General features: G+C 48.1%; 1 protein-coding gene across 1 annotated transcript in view; it reads right to left on the reverse strand.

Annotated features, from left to right (window-relative positions):
- Positions 1 to 23451, reverse strand: part of LOC146817794 (fatty acid-binding protein, brain-like) — a 334168-nt gene that overhangs the window by 111476 nt on the left and 199241 nt on the right. The window lies entirely within an intron of this gene.

Genomic DNA, 23451 nt, shown 5'->3' on the forward strand with positions numbered 1-23451 from the left:
TTATATATGGTATCACAGCTGGCTTCACATGCCATTCAGAGTTTAGCCTAAGACTGCTCTTGTCCATGCTACCACTAGGATAGCTGGTCTATAAGGTTGACTTTACAACCAATCACCATAAGGGTATTTGGACTGATATAAGGTGTACACTATAACTAGTGACATCATACATCAGGCCAACTTCTCACATTGGTGAGCAGCGGTTGGGATCTGAGCTTGCTGTTGTAATACCATTGTAATCTTGAGATACTAAATTGAAAGATCACACAGATATTGTCTAGGTACATATAACATAGATTATTATACTTAAGTCCTACTGGACTTTGTAGTTGTAGGTTGAAGGGAATAACACACCCTGACTACAACTACTAGAAAGGTTTAGTAGATACAACTAGTGTAGGTAGGTGCACACACCACACCCTCACTAGATCATGCCTCTGGGAGGAGATCAAGTAGATGCTCTCTCAGGAGGGGCAGGTCTGCAGAAGACCCCCTCTAGGTATGATACCTTAACATTCCAGGAGATGAGACAATTGTGTACCTCCAGAGGAATAAAACAGGGTGCAAACCCTACCCTCCTTCAGTTAAGACAACTCCTAGAGGAGTATGATGCTCAGAGGGCATCACAGGAAGGTGCCCTAGGCGCAGAGGAGGGTCTACCCACCACAGAGGAGTCAGATGGGCCTTCAGATGGGGAGGTAGACAGCCAGAGCCAAGTAAGGAGACTTAGCCAGGCTAACTTAAGTTTACATGGGAGTTTGCATGGGGTCCCCCCATACAGACCCACAAGTAGACATTCACAGAGAAGCAGGAGGGACAGATCCCCTTCAAGGGAATCCATCCACTCCCATGTCTCTAACACCTCTAATGCTTCCTCTCACAGGGGAATGACTTCACCTGAGAGAAAGGAGCATGCAGCCAGAATGAGGGAGGCTAATCTGAGGATTCAGAGGGAAGAACTTGCCCTTGCCAAAGAGAAGCTTGCTCTGGCTAGAGAACAAAAGTTAAGTGGGTTAGAACCCACTGGTGGCAGCAACATTCCTAGAGATAGAGACAGGCACTATGATAATAGAAACCTGAGCAAGATTGTCCCTCCCTACAAGTGTGGGGATGACATCCACAAATGGATAACTGCTTTGGAGAGAGCTTGCAAAGTACAGCAGGTACCCCAAAGTCAGTGGGCAGCTATCTTGTGGCTCTCCTTCTCTGAGAAAGGAAGAGACAAGCTCCTCACAGTTAGTGATGAGGATGCAGATAATTACACTGTCCTGAAGAGTGCTCTGATTGATGGGTTTGGCCTAACCACTGAACAATACAGGTTGTTGTTCAGGGATACCCAGAAGACACAGACTCAGGACTGGACTGACTTTGTAGATTGTGCCACTAAGGCTCTGGAAGGCTGGCTATTGGGAAGTAAGGTTAAGGACTATACAGGATTGTATAATTTGATCATGAGAGAACAAATACTTAACAACTGTCAAAACCAGCTATTGCATCAACACCTGATTGATTCTGATCTGACTTCTCCCCAAGAATTGGGAAAGAAGGCAGATAGATGGGTCAGGACTAGAGTTAAGCAGAAAAACCAGAACCAGGGCGGTGATCAGAAAAAGGCAGACCAGAAGGGTAATGAGCAGAAACAAAAAGACCAGAAGTCTTCACCAGGCCCCCAAAAGGCTCAGGGGGAGGGTGGTTCCAAAAAGGATAAGAAGAAAGAAGGCCAAAAGAAACCATGGTGCAACTATTGTAAGTCTACCTCACATTGGTTTAGTGAGTGCACCAAAAAGGATAAGCCCCCAGCCACCATTGCCCCTAAGGCAACTGTACCCCCTAGTTCAGCTGTAAGTGGTGGTTCCCAGCAAAAGGGTGTAGTAGGGTTAACCCTGGGAACTGAGGAGGATTCTGGCCTAGTCAGAGTGCCTACTCAGGCTGTCCTGATCTGTGATGGGGACTTAGCTTTGTCCTCTACTGTAGGCCCCAGTAACCTGGGCAAGTACAGACAGACACCTTTTATCAACCAAAGAATGGCTCAGGCCTACAGGGACACTGGGGCTAGTGTCACAATGGTGACACCTGCTTTTGTGGACCCTGGACAGATCATACTAGGTGAGAATTACCTAGTGACCAACGCTAGCAATGCCACTACCTCCCATAGTGTGGCTATTGTTAACTTCTCCTGGGGAGGGGTAACTGGCCTCAAGAAAGTTGTTGTTAGTTCAGACCTTCCTGTAGAGTGTTTACTGGGCAATGATCTTGAAACTTCAGTTTGGTCTGAAGTGGAGTATAGGACCCATGCAGAAATGCTGGGGATAGATGCACATGTCCTTGCTGTGACCAGGTCACAGGCCAAAAAGTGCAACACTGAACAAGTGCTGGATCCTGAAACTATGGACCAGTCACAATCCAAGAGAAAGAGCAGTAGGGTTAAGGCTATGCCTTCCCCCCTGCCTCAGGTGGTGGATCAGCCCTCCCAGGAGGATGGTTCTGAGAGCCCTGAAGGAACTGTCCTAGAAGAACTTGAACCTGATCAGGTTGAGTTTCTTGGGACAGGGGGACCTTCCAGGGCAGATCTGAGGCAGGCTCAATTAGACTGCCCCTCTCTTGAACCCCTCAGACAGCTGGCTGCTGCTGAGGCTGCAGGGAATGCTCAAGGTACCCATAGAGTGTATTGGGATGAAGGGCTACTGTACTCAGAGGCTAGAGACCCCAAGCCTGGTGCATCCAGGAGGTTGGTCATACCACTGAAGTTCAGAGGCTTCCTTCTAACCTTGGCCCATGATATTCCCCTTGCAGGACATTTAGGCCAGAACAAGACTTGGGACAGGCTTGTCCCTCACTTTCACTGGCCCCATATGTCAGAAGATACTAAGGAGTTTTGTCGCTCCTGTGTCACCTGCCAAGCCAGTGGCAAATCAGGTGGCACCACAAAGGCCCCCCTCATACCACTACCTGTGGTGGGGGTCCCCTTTGAAAGAGTGGGCATAGATATTGTAGGACCAATGGACCCACAAACAGCATCTGGGCACAGATTCATACTGGTGATAGTGGACCATGCCACCAGGTACCCAGAAGCAATTCCCCTGAGGACCACAACAGCTCCTGTTGTGGCAAGGGCCCTGCTGGGAGTATTCTCCAGAGTGGGCTTTCCAAAGGAGGTCATTTCTGACAGAGGTGCCAACTTTATGTCAGGATACTTGACTGCAATGTGGAAGGAGTGTGGTGTTAACTATAAGTTCACCACACCCTATCACCCACAGTGCAATGGGCTTGTTGAGAGATTCAACAAGACCCTAAAGGGAATGATAAAAGGATTACCAGACAAGCTTAGGCGAAGATGGGACATCCTTTTACCCTGCCTTCTGTTTGCTTACAGAGAGGTCCCACAAAAGGGGGTTGGCTACAGCCCTTTTGAGCTTTTGTTTGGGCATCCTGTAAGAGGACCCCTGTGTTTGGTGAAGGAAGGATGGGAGAGACCTCTCAGACAACCCAAACTAGACATAGTGGATTATGTACTTGGTCTCCGCTCCAGGATGGCAGAGTATATGAAGAAGGCTTCTAAAAACCTTGAGGCAAGCCAAGAACTCCAAAAAGCTTGGCATGACCAAAAGGCTGTACTGACTGTTTACCAGCCAGGACAGAAAGTGTGGGTGTTGGAGCCAGTGGCCCCAGCAGCACTCCAAGACAAATGGTCTGGACCCCACACTATTGTTGAGAAAAAGGGAGAAGTCACCTACTTGGTGGACCTTGGGACTCCCAGAAGCCCCCACAGGGTGCTTCATGTCAACAGATTGAAGGCATATGTTGACAGGGCAGACATGGGGCTACTCATGGCTACAGATGAGGGGCAGGAGGAAGAGAGTGACCCTCTCCCAGACCTGTTGACTCAGAACCCTGATGATGGCTCAGTTGATGGTGTGGTCTTTTCTGACAGCCTCACTGTCCATCAGCAACAGGACTGCAGACAAGTTCTGCAGGCCTACAGACATATGTTCTCTCTGACCCCAAGTCAGACAAACTGGTGCACCCATGAGGTGGACACTGGTGACAGTCTGCCTGTGAAGAGTAAAATCTACAGGCAACCTGACCATGTCAGGGACTGCATAAAAGTTGAGGTACAAAAGATGTTGGAGCTGGGAGTCATTGAACCTTCAGAGAGCCCTTGGGCTAGTCCTGTAGTCCTTGTGCCAAAACCTCACACCCAAGATGGTAAGAGAGAGATGAGGTTTTGCGTGGATTACAGAGGTCTCAATGCTGTCACTAGGACAGATGCCCACCCAATACCTAGGGCAGATGAGCTCATTGACAGACTGGCAGCTGCTAAGTTTTTGAGCACATTTGACCTAACAGCAGGCTACTGGCAAATCAGACTAGCTGAGAGTGCAAAGGCCAAAACTGCTTTCTCGACCCCAGGAGGACATTATCAATTTGTGGTAATGCCCTTTGGTTTGAAGAATGCACCTGCCACTTTCCAAAGGCTGGTGAATCAAGTCCTTACTGGGTTGGATGATTATTGTGCAGCTTATCTTGATGATATTGCTGTCTTTAGCTCCACCTGGGAGGATCACCTGGTCCACCTGAGGAATGTTTTAGGGGCCCTGCAAAAGGCAGGCCTCACTATCAAGGCCACTAAGTGCCAGATAGGGCAGAGCAAGGTTGTATACCTGGGCCACCTAGTTGGTGGGGGTCAGGTTCAACCACTGGAGAGCAAGATCCAGACCATAAAGGACTGGGCTCCTCCAACTACCCAGACTCAGGTCAGAGCTTTCTTGGGCCTGTCTGGGTACTACAGAAAGTTTGTTAAGAACTATGGGTCCATAGTGACACCACTTAATGACTTGACCTCCAAGAAGATGCCAAAGAAAGTTCAGTGGACAGCAAGCTGTCAAAAAGCATTTGATGACCTGAAGCAGGCCATGTGCAGTGCACCTATTCTGAAAAGTCCAGACTACTCCAAAGAGTTCATTGTCCAGACAGATGCTTCTGAGTTAGGTGTGGGAGCTGTTCTTTCACAACTGAATGTAGATGGTCAAGACCAGCCCATTGCTTTTATAAGTAGAAGGCTGACCCCTAGAGAGAAACGTTGGTCAGCTATTGAGAGGGAGGCCTTTGCTGTGGTTTGGGCCCTGAAGAAGCTGAGGCCATACTTGTTTGGCACTCACTTCAAGATTCAGACAGACCATAAGCCCCTCTTGTGGCTAAATCAGATGAAGGGTGAAAATCCCAAACTTCTTAGGTGGTCCATTTCCCTACAGGGGATGGACTTCACAGTGGAACATAGACCTGGGACTGACCATGCCAATGCAGATGGACTCTCCAGATATTTCCACTTAGAACATGAAGACTCAACTGGTCAAGGTTAGTTTAATGTCCCTAAGTTTGGGGGGGGGTTGTGTAGGAGAGTAGGGTCTGCTTTCTATGTTCACCCCCACTTTTTGCTTTTGCTTTACTGGTTTACGACTTAGATGTGGCTGTGGGCCTGCTAATCAGACCCACAGCCCTGCTGTTCTCTCTCTAAATTACTACTATGTACTTTAGGTGCATAACCCATTTGGATAGGATCACCTTATTGGCCCCTGTACAGTGTACCCTAGGTACCCAGGGCATAGGTGTACCCTAGGCCTACCAGGGGCTGCAGCATGTATTGTGCCACCCCTGGCCTGGCCTTCCATTTTGACACAACTGGCTGATCACTCAGCTGGGGCAAGGTCGTGTAATCACCCCTTGCTTAGGTGTAGTATTCCTATACCTAACTTACATATAGACACATGTGTACCTATCAGTCACTCCTATGGCAGGCCTTGACAATCCTGGAGGCAGAGTGCTTGGTAACATGTGAGATGGTGCTCTAGCATGAGCTGAGCCTGTCTGCAGCTTTCGGAACCATGTCCTTATAGCTGTTCTATGATATAGCCTACCATATACTCTTAAAGTGCCTTATAATCTTAGACGGTTATGGTAACTATGGTTTGGCTTTATCAAAGCATGTCGTGTAAGGTGTCTAACACTCGGGAATAATACCCCCATGCCATTTCTGGACATGAGAATATTATTCCCCCCTTCTAGAGGGAAAGACATGTTAAAATCATACTTCAACTGTTAGCCTCTGACCAAAGCCTCAGCATCACAAAATGGATGCTGCTGCCACGACACAAGTCTGACCTCCTGCTGCTGGGAGGGATCCCAGCCAGGGAGGCCTGGACAATAGGTTTCCTGCTTGGGGAGGTGCTAGCACCTCCCCAGACAGCCTTTAGTGTATTGGGGCAGGGTGGGCTGAAAGGAATGAGACATGCCTGGGGCACACAAGGTGTTCCTTGCATAGTCCAGTTCAAACCGGCGCTGGGGCACTCCAGCCCCAGCTCTGGCGCGAAACTGGACAAAGGGAAGTGGGTGTAACCACCCCCTCCCAGGTCCCACCCATAAGGCGTGACCTAGCAGGTATCCCAGCCCCCCAGATTAGTATAAGAGTGGGAGTTGGGCCTCAAGACTTTAGATTATCCTGAACCTGCAAAACTGAACAGAAACTCTGGACCTTCGACATTCGACGAAAGAAGAAGACTGAAGAATCTCCCTTGTAGCCAAGGAGTGGCTACCCTGTGCAAACAGGCACCATCAAGTGACTACCCTTTGCTTTGTGAAACGTTCGACGAGGAACCGACTGCAGAGCCCGACCAGAGCCTTGATTTCCAGACTTCTCCGACCCTCATCCACATCTGCAGCAGAGCTGAGATCCGTGGAGGCGACGAGCGACGTGGGACCGGCTACCTGGGAAAAGTGGCTAGTAACTTACAGCGCAGCTTCTGAGGTACCCTCGAAGTTGTGCACCGGGGATTGAGAAGCCCCAACCCCAAGCACCATCTGCACCGAAGACCAGCCCCCCACACTCCACGAGTCCTGCGTGGGGCCCTTCAGCATTTTCCTGCTTGCCGCGTCTGTCCGGTTGCTTGCCCGCTGGCTAGTGGCCTTTGTGACGACGCTCCCTAAAATCTTCTGCGCTGGTTTGGCTCCTCCAGACTGGCTCCCGCTTCTCTGCAAAGAAGAAGCACCCCAGACCTTCCTGGTCTGCACCAGAAGCAAGTCCCTTGTTCTTCGTGGGTTCCGCTTGCCAAGGCTTGGTGAGTCCTAGTCCAACTTCGACGCCGCCGACAGCAAGAGCCTTCGTGGGACAGCTCGCCTCCTGGTCCTGGTCGTCCTCGACGCTTCCTGGTCCTCCTGGCTCCAGCGACAAGCTTCACCTTCCCCTGCAACTCTTCACGACATCGCCTGGTTCCTTCCTGGTTCCACGTGGTCACTGGCTAGTGACCTTGACTCTGTCCCCTCTGCTTGCAGGTTTCTTCTCTTCTTGATCCCAGGCTTGGGATCCACCGGACACTCTCCCCTGACTGCCTGTCAGCATCTTTCTTCAGGCATCCATAGGAGTCGACGACGAAAACGACGCATCTTCACCCCTATGCACCCGCAGCCTGTGGGCTAGGTAACTTGGGTACTCCGGTGCTCATCAGGATAGTGACTATCCTAGTGTCTAGTTTTCAAGTCTCAACTTCCTAGCTACTCCGGAAGTGTCCTAAATCTATCTATTTCTAAACTGTAACATTGCTATTGACTTTTACGCATTACGCGTGAGTGTTTCCACTCTGCACACGAATCCCGTGGGCCTCCCACTCCCTAACTAACGCTAGTGTAGTATTGCCCCAGCGATTCCCTAGGCCTAGGCCTATTCTATTTCCGTGACAGTGGTTCTTATACCACTTATTTAGTATATGGTTTGCGTGGCCCCTAGGGCCTAACTGTATTACTTACCTGTGTGACTTACTGTATGCATTAATAAGACTGTGTTGTACTTACCTCTAAACTCATAAAGAGTGCTGAGGGTTTGCTTAGAATAAATACACTTTATTTTATACATATAACTGTTGTGGTGTCCTTTCATTTGGTATTCAAGGGATTATATATGGTATCACAGCTGGCTTCACATGCCATTCAGAGTTTAGCCTAAGACTGCTCTTGTCCATGCTACCACTAGGATAGCTGGTCTATAAGGTTGACTTTACAACCAATCACCATAAGGGTATTTGGACTGATATAAGGTGTACACTATAACTAGTGACATCATACATCAGGCCAACTTCTCACACTCCCCACCCTTGGAGAGAAGCATCCGTCATCATTACGAAATTGTAGGTTTGAATTTCGAAGGTCAGTCCTTCCTCCAAATGATCCCTGATTTTCCACCATGACAGGGCGTCTCTGATCCGAGGGGTGATTATTATTTGATCGTCGAAGGATCCCTGTGACTGAAGCCATTGCTCGTCTAGCAGTTCTTGTATAGGTCTCATGCGGAACCTGCAATTTGGGAGTAGGGGGATACAAGAGGACATCATTCCCAGCAATGACTTGTAAATCCTTACTGAAACGGACTTTTTTCTTTGCAATTGTGTTGACATCCGTATGATCTTTCGAATACGCTCCTCTGACGGGTAAGCTTTGGCCTCCTCCGTGCAGATTAGAGCACCCACAAATTGAATGGACTGCGCTGGTCTGAGATGTGATTTCTCTAGGTTGACTCTGAGACCCAGCTGATCGAAAAGCTCCATGCAAACGTGAAGGGAGCGAAGGGTATCTCTGAACGAACTTCCCTTGATAAGCCAATCGTCCAGATAAGGGAAGATCTGGTGACCTTGGAGACGTAGGTGGGCCGCAATTGGCGCCATACATTTTGTAAAGGTTCTCGGTGCCGACTTTAGCCCGAAAGGTAAGACCTTGAATTGGTAATGGCGCTCCGCCACCATGAAGCGTAGAAATTTTCTGTGTCTTACGTGGATTGGGACGTGAAAATAAGCATCTAAGAGGTCCAGGGACGCCAAATAATCTCCTCTGCCAATTAGGAGAAGAATTTCCTGCAGGGATAACATTCGGAATGATTTCTTTTGAATAAATTTGTTGGGACCTCTGAGGTCTATTATCTGCCTCCATTTTGATGTGTCCTTCTTTTTTATGAGAAAGAAATGCGAGTAATAGCCTTTCCCGCGTTGAAGATGCGGAACTTCCTCTATCGCCTCCTTTTGCAATAAGGCCATCACTTCCGCTTTGAGGGCTGATAGATGTTCTTGTCTCCTGCGAATAGGAGGCTGAATTGGAGGCTTTTCTACGAATTCCAGAGTATGGACATGTTGAATTACATCTAAAACCCATCTGTCCGATGTTATTGACAGCCAAGCTGGGTAAAATGGAGTCAGGTAATGGGCGCTGCTTGTTGGGCAAGTGGCGGATGTGTTGGAGAAGTCATTGACGTCGGTTGGACTGCTGTGACTTCCCTCTCGTAGAAGACCTTCCTCTGGACTGTTGTTGATAGTTATTCGAAGGTCGATATTGTTGATTGCTCGAGTACTGTCGAGAACCCTGCTGCTGGTATGGCTGATACCTGTTCCACTGGAACGAGGATCGTTGTGTAAATTGTCCTCGGGATCCTCTCCTCCGAAAGGACTGAAACCTGCCCTGTTGTAGAGATCCCAGCGCCCGCGCTGTATCTGTGTCCGTTTTGTTGCTTTGGAGGGCCTCATCGACATGCGTCCCGAACAGGTTCTCTCCATCAAAAGGCATGTCCACTATCTTGGCCTGTACCTCCGGTCTGAAGGAGGTGGCCTTCAACCATCCTTGTCTACGCAGGGCTACTGCACCTGCCATCTGACGAAAAGCCACTGAGGACAAATCCATAGCGATGACGATGGACTCAGATGCTGCCCTAGCCCCATCCTGAAGTATAGCAGCCGCTTCCTCTTTTTTATCGTCTGGAAGATGGGAAAGCAAGGGAGCTATATCGCACCACATCTGCTGGTTAAATCTGCTGATGAGGGCTAATGCATTAGAGGCCTTTATTGAGGACGCTGCCATTACTGCAAAGCGCTTCCCTGCACCGTCCATTCTTCTTCCATCCTTGTCCGGGGGAACCATTGATGTTGAAACCGGATTCTTTGAGTTTCGTTGGGCGGCCTGCGTCACCACAGAGTCTGGTCGAGGATGACCAATTAAACAGGCCGGAGAAGATTCCGGAGCCCTATATTTTTTGTCTATTCTAGGTACTGAAGCAGGCACCGAAGCTGGGTTCTTCATTATCTTCAAGCCCTCTTCCCAAATATGTTCGATTATTGGAATGGATCGCATAGACTTGCGTGACTCCTCCTTAAAGTCATAAAGAAAACATTCAGCTTCCTGAACAGGAATAGGAAGATCAAAACGCTTTGATGCTTTCTCCATGATGGCATGGAATCTGCCTATATCTTGTGGAGGAGAGTTTGCAGGTGTTGGAGATGTCGACGGCGTAGTTGGGAGAATATATTGATCCCATTCATCGTCACCCTGCTTATCTTGAAGGAGTTCTCCTTCTTCTAGTTGATCGGGATCACTGTCCTCTAGGTCATCTCTGATAGTCATAATCGGTGGAGATCGGATTTTCTGAGTGGAAGTTTGGCTCTTCCTCCTCCTCGTAGGCATAAGACTCCTGAAAAGATTCATACCTCTGTGAATCTCTCGGTGGACGATCCTGAAATGAGAAGACTTCTTGCACCTCGTGGAATTCTTCCTCATCTGTTTCCTGACCCTTTATGCGAAGTTGGGAAGGACTATAAGCCACTCCTGAAGAGTCCTCATCATCGGACTGTAAGTCTAGAAAATTTGAAGGCGGAAGCGGATAAATTTTCGTCCACGCTGTAAAATCCGTAGACTTAGTCTGCTTCGTCGACGAGCCCGTCGACAACGCCATAGACTTCAATGTTATTTTCTTCACCTTAGGGGATTTGAAAGCTCCCGTCGACGGAACCATCGTCGACCTCGTCGACGGAGTAAGCTGTATTATCGTCGACACCGTAGTCGTCGACAACGAAGTCTTCGTCGACGAAGGTATTGTGGCCGTCGACGGAATCGTCAACGGGTGTTTCTTCGACGACGAGGTGTTCGTCGTCGTCGATGCCTCTGTCTTCGTCGATATGGTGGTCGTCGACGGAGTCGTCGTCGATATGGTCGTCGTCCATATGGTCGTCGTCGACGTAGTCGTCGACGGTTTCAAAGTAATAGGCGCCGGCGACGCTCTAATCTTCGTCGACGGGGCTGAGGAAATTTCTCTTGACTCCTTAGTTTTCTTAAGAGGAGTATGCGGTAAAGAAGACGCAGGAGCCCCTTTGTCTTTCGTCTTTTGCTTTTTTACCTCTGAAACATCCTCCAAAGTTGAAGATTTTCTCTTCTTTGTAGACTTTGAATCCTCCTCAGAGTCAGAGTCTGAAGTGACCTTCTTTTTCTGAAGCCACAGCAGAAGACGTGCCTCCCTGTCACGCAGGGTCTTCGCAGAAAAGGTTCTGCAATGTTTACAGTCCTTAGGCACATATTTAGGGTGCAAGCAATATAAACAGTCCTTATGTGGGTCCTCAGAGAATAATCTAGGCTTTCCACAGGATCTGCAGGGCCTGAAAAGCCTCTTCTTAGAGCTTTCAGCCATACTGTAGAAGAAAAGATGAAGCACAATACCTTAAACCAGCAAGAGGAAGGTAATTTAGATGAACCAGGGGTCAAAAGTTCACACAGGAACAACAAAACTGAGCAAGGCTCAGGGAGACTCCTCTTCACACGAAGGCGGTTGGAAATCTGAGGCAGGAAGGCTCTGCTGGGGAGTGTGAGGGCAGGGTTAGCAGCCGATTGGCTGAGTTTTGGACCACATAATGATGAGATTTGGTTACCAAATAAGATGATTCCCTATGGGATTTTGCTATGCAGTTTTCTTATACTGCTGGGGTCATTCTGTTATCGTGAGACTCCCACCATGACGACGGGGAAGATACAAGCATGTGAATCTATGAAAGATTCAATACTGGAGAACTGTAGTTACAGGTAGGTAACTTGTTTTCTTATCCAGTATTGGGGTATCTTTCATAGATTCACATGCCTGAATCAGAATAGCGAGCAGTATACCAAGTATACAGTCGTTTGCGGATGGCGGGAGACTAGTGCTGATACTCCCTAATTGCATCCACAGCTTGTTAACAAGAGGTATAAGAAAAGATCTTAAAATTCGAAATATGCAATCTATAAAGAGAAAAGCATGTAAACATGAAAGCAAATCATCATTGTAACACATTGCATTGTTATACTAAAGATATCAACATCTTACATATTAAAATATGAAAAAAGGGTACCTGAAGGTATCTCAAAGAAACAGATGTCGTAGTACAGCTTGCCCAACTGCTGCATCATCACGATGCGTAGATTGGAGGCAGTAATGTCTGGTAAAAGTGTCGCAGCACGGCAGATATTTTCTAGAGTCACACCAGCAAACAATGCTGTAGACGCTGCTACTGTCCTCGTGGAATGGGCCTTGGGTTTCCTCAACAAAGGCCTGTGAGCTTTGTCATGGCAGAAAAGTATTGTAGATGCTATCCATCTGGCAATGGTGGATTTTGTAACCGCCTTTCCCAGAGTAGTTTGGCCATAAGCCACGAATAATTGATCGGACTTTCTAAGGTTCTTTGTTTTCAGAAGATAGAATTTAAGACATCTCTTGATATCAAGAGAATGTAAGGCTCGTTCCACTGGGGTGGATGGATTAGGAAAGAAAGTTTTTAACGTCACTGGTTCATTAAGATGAAACTGTGAAGGCACCTTAGGGATAAACGTTGGATTAGTTCGGAGGTGCACGTAGTCTTGAGTGAAGTGTAGAAAAGGTTCCTTTACAGTAAACGCCTGAATTTCACTCACTCTTCGAGCTGATGTTAAAGCCAGAAGTAAAGCAACCTTCCATGTAAGGAATTTTAGGTCAGCCTTGTGGATGGGCTCGAATGGATGCTTCATTAATTGCATTAAGACTGTGTTGAGTTCCCATTCCGGTGGCGGAAGTCTGACCGGAGGAAACTCTCGGAATAGTCCTTTCATAAACTGTTTAATTAAAGAGGATGAACAAAGAGAAGGGCCATGAGCACCCCTTCTGAATCTGGAAAGTGCAGCTAAGTGGACCTTGACTGAAGGGAAAGAAAGTCCAGATCATGCCAGGTGTAACAAGTAAGGAAGGATCTTTTCTGCAGGATCGTCCACCGGGTGCACCTGGTTTGCTTCACACCAGCAGCAAAACCGTTTCCATTTTAGACGGTAAGAGCTCGTGATTTTGTTAATATATCCCTACAGTCCTGAGGGATATCCAGGTCCTTAAACTCTAAGAAGTCAGGAGCCATGCGTGTAAATGTAGGGACTGAGGGTCCGGGTGGAGAACCTGACCTCTGTTCCTTGACAGCCTTGTGGGCGTCGGGCGAAGACGGATCGGCTGGTCCTGTGATAGCAATAGGAGCTCCTGAAACCAGTATTGGCGTGGCCATCTGGGTGCAATCAAGATGAGACGACAGCCCTCCAACTTCATCTTGCGTATGACCCTCGGTATCAGGGGTATCGGGGGAAAAGCGTAAGCACAAATCCCTGACGAGCGCATGGACAGGGCATTCCCCCTTGAGCCCTGTTGAGGGCATCTGCTGGCATAGAAGCGGCATTTCTTGTTCTCCTTCGTGGCGAACAAATCCAGCGGTGGTGTTCCCCAAGCTCTGAATATTCTGAGCACCTGAGCTTGCTCTAGCTCCCATTCGTGGCAATCTGATTGGGATCTGCTGAGCGTGTCCGCTAATGTATTGCAGAGACCTCTGACATGTTCTGCTCTGAGGGTTATGTTGTGGAGTGTGACCCATTCCCACAACTCCTGAGCTTCCGTGGACAAAGTTGCTGATCTTGTTCCTCCTTGTTTGTTCACGTAGAACATGCTGGTGGTATTGTCGGTTCGAATCAGAACCGAAGAACCTGCAATCCTTGGAAGGAAAGCTTGCAGAGACAGGAAAATTGCTCGCAATTCCAGACTGTTGATGTGTTTGTTTTTGTACTCTGGGGACCACTTCCCCTGTATCTGTAAATCTTGGAGATGACCTCCCCATCCTTCCATGGAAGCATCGGTAGTGAGGACAAAGTCTGGAATCTTCTGAATGAAAGTAAGCCCTTCTGATAAGTTGGGAATATGGGACCACCAACGTAGAGCGCCCTTCATGCCTGAAGTGACTCTGATGATATCGTCGAAGGAGCTCATCACCTGCTGCCACTGAAGGTGTAACTCCTCCTGCAAGGGTCGCATGCGGAGCCGCGCCAGAGGAACGAGGTGTATTGGAGAGGAGCACATCCCTAGGAGCGACGCGAACATCCGGACAGAAACTGACTTTCTTTTGGAAATTCGGATTGCTAAGTTTTGAAGATGAACCTGCCGTTCGTGAGACAAGAATGCCTTGCAGCGGACGGTATCTAACAGCGCGCCCAGAAAAGGAAGGATCTGCCTTGGTTGTAATTGAGATTTGCTCCTGTTGATCGTAAGCCCCAGAGAATGGAACAGACGAAGAGATGTTGTCACGGCAGTCTTGACTGATCTTTCCGAAGGACCCTTTATTAACCAGTCGTCTAAATACGGAAAGACTTGGATTCCTTGGGAGCGCAACACTGCTGCCACTGGAGCTAGGCACTTCGTAAAGATCCTTGGGGCAGATTTTAACCCAAACGGGAGCACCTTGAACTGGTAATGGGCGCCAGCCACTGTGAAGCGAAGATACTTGCGATGCTTCGGATGTATTGGGATGTGAAAGTAAGCGTCTTCCATATCTAAGGAAGCTAGAAAATCTCCCTCGTTGAGGCAACCTAGAATTTCCGCCAGAGTGACCATGCGAAATCCCTGCTTCTTGAGGAATCTGTTCAGATTGCGAAGGTCTAAGATTGGGCGCCACTCCCCTGATTTCTTCTTGATGAGAAAAAAGCGGGAATAGAAACCTGTCCCCTTTTGAAGCGCAGGAACCTTCTCGATTGCGTTCTTGAGGAGCATCGTTAAAGCTTCTTTGAATAGTAAGTGAAGACGAGGGGGAGGGGGTCCCTTGGGTGGTTTTTTGGGTGGTTTGGTGACAAACTCTAAGGTATAACAGTTGTGAACCAGGTCCAGAACCCACTGGTCCGACGTAATTTCTTGCCACTTGGTCGCAAAAGTTGAAATTTTCGCACCCACAGGGAGGGGAAAAGGAGTGGAAGGCACCCTGCAGAAATCATTGCTTCCGTGAGGTGCCTCTTCCCTGATTCTGCGATCTTTTTCGTCCGCCTTGACGAGAGAAACCAGATGTATTGGTCTGTCTGTAGGAAGACTGATATGATTGCCGATACTGAGGCTGGCACCTATTTTGTTGGGTATGATAACTTCCTCTGGAAGAAAATCCACGGCCCCTTGCTCCTCTGAAGGTACCTCTTTTGTATTGCAAGGAGCCCAACGATCTTGCAGTATCAGTATCCGCTTTAATTGCTTGGAGTGCGTCATCTATGTGTTTTCCAAACAATGATTCGCCATCATAGGCCATGTCCAATATTTTTGTCTGAACTTCTGGTCTGAACGTGGTAGCTTTCAGCCAACCCTGGCGCCTAAGAACCGCAACCCCAGCCAACTGGCGAAAGTTAGAATTCGCAATATCCAGTGCACAGTCGATAGTCTCTGAGGCTGCACGCTCACCCTCCAACAAAATCTTTCGAGCATCTTGCCTGTTATCCACTGGGATGAGGTCGATAAAGCTTGCCATTTCTGACCACATCTGGCGGTCATAACGCCCTATTATCGCTAGGGAGTTGGCTGCCCTGATGGAAGCAGCTGCCATAGTTGAACATTTTTTCCCAATTAGATCCAGTCGGCGTCCTTCCCTGTGGTGTAGTGACCGGTGCTGCCGGATTCTTAGACTTTTGTTGGGCTGCCTGAGATATAACCGAGTCTGGACGCGGTTGGCCAATGAGACAAGAGGGACTGTCGGCTGGAGCACGGTATTTTTTGTCAATCCATGGAAGCACCGCTGGTACTGATGCCGGGTTTTTCAGGATTTTAACCCCTTCTTTCCAAATATAGTCAATGATAGGGATAGCTCTCGTAACCTTTCTTGACTCTTCTTTAAAGTCATGCAGAAAACAGTCAGACTGCTCAATGGTGACCGGCAAGTTGAACCTGGTCGCAGCTCGCTGCATAAGGTTATGGAACCCCCCTATATCTTCTGGAGGCGAATCAGATGGTAGAGGGGTAGGTGGCGAAGGCATAGGGATTATATATGAATCCCAAGGGTCTGCTGGGTCTGGCAGCTCGCCCTCTTCGTATTCCTCCTCCGAGGTTGTATCTTGATGCGGGTCCTGTGGAGGATCAGGCAGTTGAGGCATTGGGGCTGGACCCTCAGGCAGAGGCAATGGGTCCGGCTGCGGCGCAGTCTGTGGAACCTGTGGAACGTTTGGCTGCGGTGGAAAACGCTGCTTATAATCTGCAAGCATGGCTTGTAGGTCTTGTATCAAAGTAGGAGGCAGATGTGACATCTCGTTCCTACGAGGTTGTGTGTAGCAGGGTCTATGATGCAGAACGACTATGTCTTCCTGATAGTAATACCCTTGATAATTGTCATCTTCCTCATCATCATCGTCCTCCTGACATTTGATGTGCAGTTCCGAAGGATGGCGAGCAATCCCAAAGGGCCCTTCGTCCTCTTCGTCCACATAATCATCATCGTCACACTGCACATAAGTTTCCAGGAGATGCGAGGGAGTAAGCAGTGAAATGTCCTGCCTTTGAAAAGACTTTAGTTGAAAAGTCCTGGTGGAAACTGGAGTAGAGATCATCGTCGACGAGGTCGTCGTCGACGGGGCTGTGGTAGACGAGATCGTCGACGGGATCGTAGACGGTGCCATCGTCGTCGACGGGCTCAACGTCGACGGAGCCGTCGTCGACGGGCTCGACGTCGACGGGGTCTTCGTCGACGAGCTCTTCGTCGACGGGCTCGACGTCGACGAGCTCTTCGTCGACGGGATCTTCGTCGACGATGGAATCTTCGTCGACGATGGAATCTTCGTCGACGAACTCTTCGTCGACGAGCTCGACGTCGACAGGCTTTTCAATGGCGGAATCGTCGACGGCGGTACTGCTGACTTCGTCGACGAGGACTTCGTCGACGACACCTCGACGGCGGGCTTCTTTGAGAGGATAGTAATCTTCGTAGACATAATAGGAGAGGTAAGCGCCGTCGTCGTGAAGGTTTGTGTCAATGAAGAAGCAGACGAGGTGACAGAAACTGAAGATTGAGAGTAAGCCAAAGATTTTGAAAGGCTTTTACTCACAGTTTGCTTGACTGTAGAATCCTGAGGAGAGTGCGCATCAGAAGTAGAATGATGCGATTTCTGACGCTTCTTCCCTTCGCTGGAAGAGCTGTCCTGCGATCTAGCTCTCTTGCTAGAAGTAGAGGCTTTGTCATCCTCCTCAGCCGAAGAGGATTTAAGCCACAAAAGCACTCTCGCCTCCCTATCCCTGAGAGTTTTTGTAGGGAAGGTGCGGCAAATCTTGCAATCTTTTGCCTCATGTTTAGGGTAGAGGCAGTAGATGCAGTCTACATGTTGATCATCAACATGGACTCTCTTCTTGGTGCAGGTCCTGCAGGACTTAAACAAGGCCTTCTTGTCTGACATGCTGAAGCAAGTTGAAAGAAAACTGAGAGGCACTAAGGGAGACTCCCTTCCACACGACGTGCGGTGAAAATCTGAGGAGAACTGGCTCTGCTGAGAGGGTTCTAGAAGGGTGCTGGTGTCTGATTGGTTGTTACCAAATTCTTGGTTCTTTTTGCATAATGAGGTAGATAGGCTGCAAAGATACAGGCTTTTGGCCTTTTCTTTGGGCCTACAACTACTACTAGCATTTTGGCACTACTTTTTTATTTACCGAGGACTCCCGCCTCGGCGACGGGGAATGATTCAGGCATGTGAATCTATAAAAAATACCCCAATACTGGATAACTTAGGTACCCAGGGCATAGGTGTACCCTAGGCCTACCAGGGGCTGCAGCATGTATTATGCCACCCCTGGCCTGGCCTTCCATTATGACACAACTGGCTGATCACTCAGCTGGGGCAAGGTCGTGTAATCACCCCTTGCTTAGGTATAGTATTCCTATACCTAGCTTACATATAGACACATCTGTACCTATCAGCCACTCCTATGGCAGGCCTTAACAATCCTGAAGGCAGAGTGCTTGGTAACATGTGAGATGGTGCTCTAGCATGAGCTGAGCCTGTCTGCAGCTTTCGGAACCATGTCCTTATAGCTGTTCTATGATATAGCCTACCATATACTCTTAAAGTGCCTTATAATCTTAAACGGTTATGGTAACTATGGTTTGGCTTTATCAAAACATGTCGTGTAAGGTGTCTAACACTTTGGAATAATACCCCCATCCCATTTCTGGGGATGAGGATATTATCCCTCCCTTCTAGAGGGAGAAGACATGTTGTAACCTACTTACCCGGTTAAAGTTAACCAGAGCCCCAGCATCACAAAATGGATGCTGCTGCCACAGACACGAGTCTGACCTCCTGCTGCTGGGAGTGATCCCGGCAAGGGAGGCTTGGACAATAGGTTTCCTGCCTTGGGAGGAGCGAGCACCACCCCAGACAGGCCTTAGTGTATTGGGGCAGGGAGGGATGAAAAGAATGAGACATGCTTGGGGCACACAAGGTGTCCCGTGCATAGTCCAGTTCAAACCGGTGCTGGGGCTCTCCAGCCCCAGTCCTGCCGCGAAACTGGACAAAGGGAAGGGGGTGTAACCACCCCCTCCCAGGTCCCACCCATAAGGCGTGACCTAGCAGGTAACCCAGCCCCCAGATTTGGATAAGAGTGGTAGCTGGGCCCCAGGAGATTAGATTATCCTGAACCTGCAACTTGAACAGAAACTCTGGACCTTCGACGAAAGAAGAAGACTGAAGAATCTCCCTTGTGGCCAAGGAGTGGCTACCCTGTGCAAACAGGCACCATCAAGAGACTACCCTTTGCTTTGCTAAAGTTCTACGAGGGACCGACTGCAGAGCCCGACCAGAGCCTTGACTTCCAGACTTCTCCGACCCTGATCTACATCCACAGCCGAGCTGAGATCCGTGGAGGCGACGAGAGACGTGGGACTGGCTACCTGGGAAAAGTGGCGAGTATCTTCCAGCGCAGCTTCTGAGGCACCCTCGAAGTTGTGCACCGGGGATTGAGAAGCCCCAACCCCAAGCACCATCTGCACAAAAGATCAGCCCCCCACACTCCACGAGTCCTGCGTGGGGCCCTTCTGCATTTTCCTGCTTGCCGCGCCTGTCCGGTTGCTTGCCCGTTGGCTAGTGGCCTTTGTGACGACGCATCCAGAAATCTTCACTGCTGGTTTGGCTCCTCCAGACTGGCTCCCGCTTCCTTGCAAAAGAGAAGCACCCCAGACCTTCCTGGTCTGCACCAGAAGCAAGTCCTCCGTTCTTCGTGGGTTCCGCTTGCTAAGGCTTGGTGAGTCCTAGTCCAACTTCGACGCCGCCGACAGCAAGAGCCTTCGTGGGACAGCTCGCCTCCTGGCCCTGGTCGTCCTCGACGTTCCCTGGTCCTCGTGGCTGCCGCGACAAGCTTCACCTTCACCTGCAATCTTCACGACATCGCCTGGTTCCTTCCTGGTTCCACGTGGTCACTGGCTAGTGACCGTGACTCTGTCCCTTCTGCTTGCAGGTCTCCTCTCTTCTTGATCCCAGCCTTGGGATCCACCGGACACTCTTCACTGACTGCCTGTCAGCAACTTTCCTTCAGGCATCCATAGAAGTCCACGACGAAACCCGACGCAAGTTCACACCTATGCACCCGCAGTCCATGGGCTAGGTAACTTGGGTACTTCGGTGCTCACAAGGGTAGTGACTATCCTAGGGTCTAGTTTCCGAGTCTCGACTCTCTAGCTGCTTCAGAATTGTCCTTAAACTGTTAATTGCTAACAACTACTATTTCTATAGACTTTTACGCATTACGCGTGAGTGTTCCCACTCTGCACCTGAATCCCGTGGGCCTCCCACTTCCTAACTGTTGCTAGTGCAGTGTAGCCCCAGCGATTCCCTAGGCCTAGGCCTATCCTATTTCCGTGACAGTGGTCCTTATACCACTTACTTAGTATATGGTTTGCGTGGCCCCTAGGGCCTAACTGTATTACTTACCTGTGTGACTTAATGTATGCTTGAATAAGACTGTGTTGTACTTACCTCTAATCTCATAAAGAGTGCTGAGGGTTTGACTAGAATAAATACACTTTATTTTATATATATATCTGTTGTGGTGTCCTTTCATTTGGTATTCAAGGGATTATATATGGTATCACAGCTGGCTTCACATGCCATTCAGAGTTTAGCCTAAGACTGCTCTTGTCCATGCTACCACTAGGATAGCTGGTCTATAAGGTTGACTTTACAACCAATCACCATAAGGGTTGTTTGGACTGATATAAGGTGTACACTAGAACTAGTGACATCATACATCAGGCCAACTTCTCACATTAATCCAATGCGCAGAGTCTATAAGGGAAATAGGAACTACACTACACTGAAACTGAGTGGACATATTCTTATGGGGTTTTCCAAGCACAGGAGTATGGTGGATGTTATGAAGGCAATAGTGATACTTGAGGGCAGGAAGTTGTGGAATAAGGATACTGCTTGGTCATTTCCCAGGATGTGCATGACAAGATATGTCATTGGTTTTGCAAAACTGAGGGCCTCATGAGTAAACTTGTATTTTTTTATTTTTTTAAAAACAATTTTTATTAACATTTCGGTCAGTGCCACAGTGACAGTACATCACACAGGGTGTACATACAGAGAAAGGATATTGTACACAGAGTACTTCTATCGCATTACACATCGGTGAGTGTCTCCCCATAACAGCGAAATCTAATGAACCCTCAGGGTGCGCCTTTATCGCGCCATATATTACAGTGTGTTTATTCACTACAGTCTGACTCAGACTCATCCGATGGGGGGGGGCTCACAAATATTTCCCCGATACGTATTCAAACTCCCCCAAACCTTTGTCCATTTTTTGGGGCATCCTCGATGTACATAAACAGACTTTTCCGCCATCATCGCCATATCCATATCTTTGCACCATTTATTAAGAGTAGGGCTAAGCCTGGACCCCCAATGTTGTGCAATATTTCGTTTTGCCACTGTCATGCCTAGAGTAACCCAGTCCTGAGCAATAGTGTTGAGGTCCGTAGGTTCTCAGATGTGGAGGAGACAGCATCTTGGGTCTGGGAGAATTGTGACACTTGTGACTTGGGAGAGCGTACGCATCACCGCTTTCCAATAGCGTGCTATCTCCGGGCAAAGCCATATGGTGTGGTAATATGTCCCTGCGTCTCCACAGTTCCTGAGGCAAAACGGCATGGCAGCCCGGTGAGTGTATGCAACAGTGTCCTGGTATAGTACGTGCGGTGTAGGATTTTTAATTGCACTAATCTAAGCCTCGATGATATTGCGGCCTCTCTAGGGGACGCCAGTGCCTCCCGCCAATCTGCCTCGTCAATGTCTCCCATCTCTAGTTCCCATTTGGCCTTCAGTGCTGTCATGGGATCTGAACGATTATTGACTATTTTACGATAAGTTTGTGAAATCGCCTTTTTTTGGAGATGATCTGTTAAAAGCCTATCCTCTAGCGGGGAGGACTCCTCGAGCCTCATTTCTGGTGGCAGCATGGACTGTAGTGCGTGTCTAACCTACATGCAGCGGAATAATTCTGTCTGTGCTAATCCGTAGGTGGCCTGTAGATGTGCAAATGTGACTACTGCCCCCTTCTTCCATAGATGTCAGACTCTGGATCATGAGTAAACTTTTGATGCACTGCAGCACAGCAGGCCTTCCTGCTGTGCGTAAAAAAGGGCAAGAATGTGCTGTATCTACACAAAAATAATCATTAAAGGCATTTTCCTATTTCTATGTGTGCTGCATAAAGCATATTACCCCACTGGAGGGTCAAAAAAGTGACACTCCGTCGGCACCAAAGTGCCAAGGGGCCATGTAAATGGGGCCCTGAAATTGCAAGTCAAGTGAGAGTTGATGGCTGCAGAATATCAGGTAGAATTACAACCTTGCAAAAAACTTCAGGAACTTGAGGTTTTATGATTTAGCTAAGTGCATAGTTTGTCAAACTACCTATTGTTTCTTAGCGATTAAGAAGGGAGACAGGGTGTGTTGGGTTTCATTTTTGGGATTGTTGGGTGGAACATGGAACGTAGATACATAACTGAATTTTAAATTTAAACTAAGCGATCTCCCGCCGCAGCAGCCCAGCGGAAGCATGATGGTTGACTACCTCTGAAATTTTCAATAAATGTTGAGTCTTTTCACCAGTCCAATAAAAGCACCACCCAGCTCTTTTAATTTATTTTCTAAGTGGCTATGAACAGGATTTATTTTGTATAAAACACATGTTATGAAGTCTGGTAAGACTGCATTTCACCTAGGAGATTGATCTTGGATTTGCTTTCTACATTGAAGACTTACAATGCTATGAGAACTCTTAGAAGCATACAGGCACATTTTAGAAGATCTCGGATGGATCGTGCATTTGTCGGACTTAGGATGACGTCGGGAATTAACCTTGTACATAGTTATTATGCAGGAGCTGGTAGTCCTGCTGAGTTTCCAAGAATCCTCATGCATAATGTATGAGGCTATTGTTCAGGGAAAACCCCATGTTCTGTAAGCAGTACCATAACTAGGTAAAGGGTCAGTCCTAGCAGCCCGTTACGTATGTAATGTATGGACGAATATGGGTGAAAGGTTTGGATGTTACCCGGGCCCATATTGGAGTACCTATATGGAATAAAACAATTTGAGAGCTACTGGCTTCGGCAATGTGTTTTAGGTATGTTGTACACCAATGTAGCTGGGGTTCAGCATGACTAAAAGTTAGTGGCGTGGAGCGTTGTGGAGTGGCATGGCATGGAGCGGAGTGTCATATAGTGGAGTGGAATACATTTAAGTGTGTTGCAGAGGAGTTGACTGCAATGAATTGGAATACAGTGTTGAGGTGGATTTGGAGTGTATGGGAATGAAGTGGATTAGAGAGGAATAGAATAGGTTAGATTGGAGTAGGTTGAAGTGGAGTGAATTGGAGTGGTGTGGCTTTGAGAGAATGACAAAACAAATGCACACACAAGGAGTCGTCCTTGAACAATTGCTGGCAAGTAAAAGCTCCCAGAACTCTGCCCCCATTAGAATATATCTAAAAAAATTAAAATATAAAGAACGTGTCGTAATGCAACTTGTGCTCATTTAAAGGGCTGAGTTGGGTCGAATTTGTGCTTTGAGAAAAAGGGGTAAAAAAAAAGGAAATAAAAAATGAGTACCTCAATGACAGTGCAAGCAGCAAACAGACAATAAATTAAGTGGGGCACGCTGTTGAATAAGAAGGCATTTAAGAAGAGTGATAATGATGACAACAAATGGTAAAGAAAGGGCGAGTTAAAATCCCATTATGAGTATATATATATATTTTAATATACATAAGGTCACCAAGTGCTGGCTGCAAGCTTGACCTAAAAATGAGTGATGGTGCCCATCACC

The sequence above is a fragment of the Triturus cristatus genome, chromosome 6 (genome assembly GCF_964204655.1).
Source record: "Triturus cristatus chromosome 6, aTriCri1.1, whole genome shotgun sequence".
NCBI classification, from domain to species: Eukaryota; Metazoa; Chordata; class Amphibia; order Caudata; family Salamandridae; genus Triturus; species Triturus cristatus.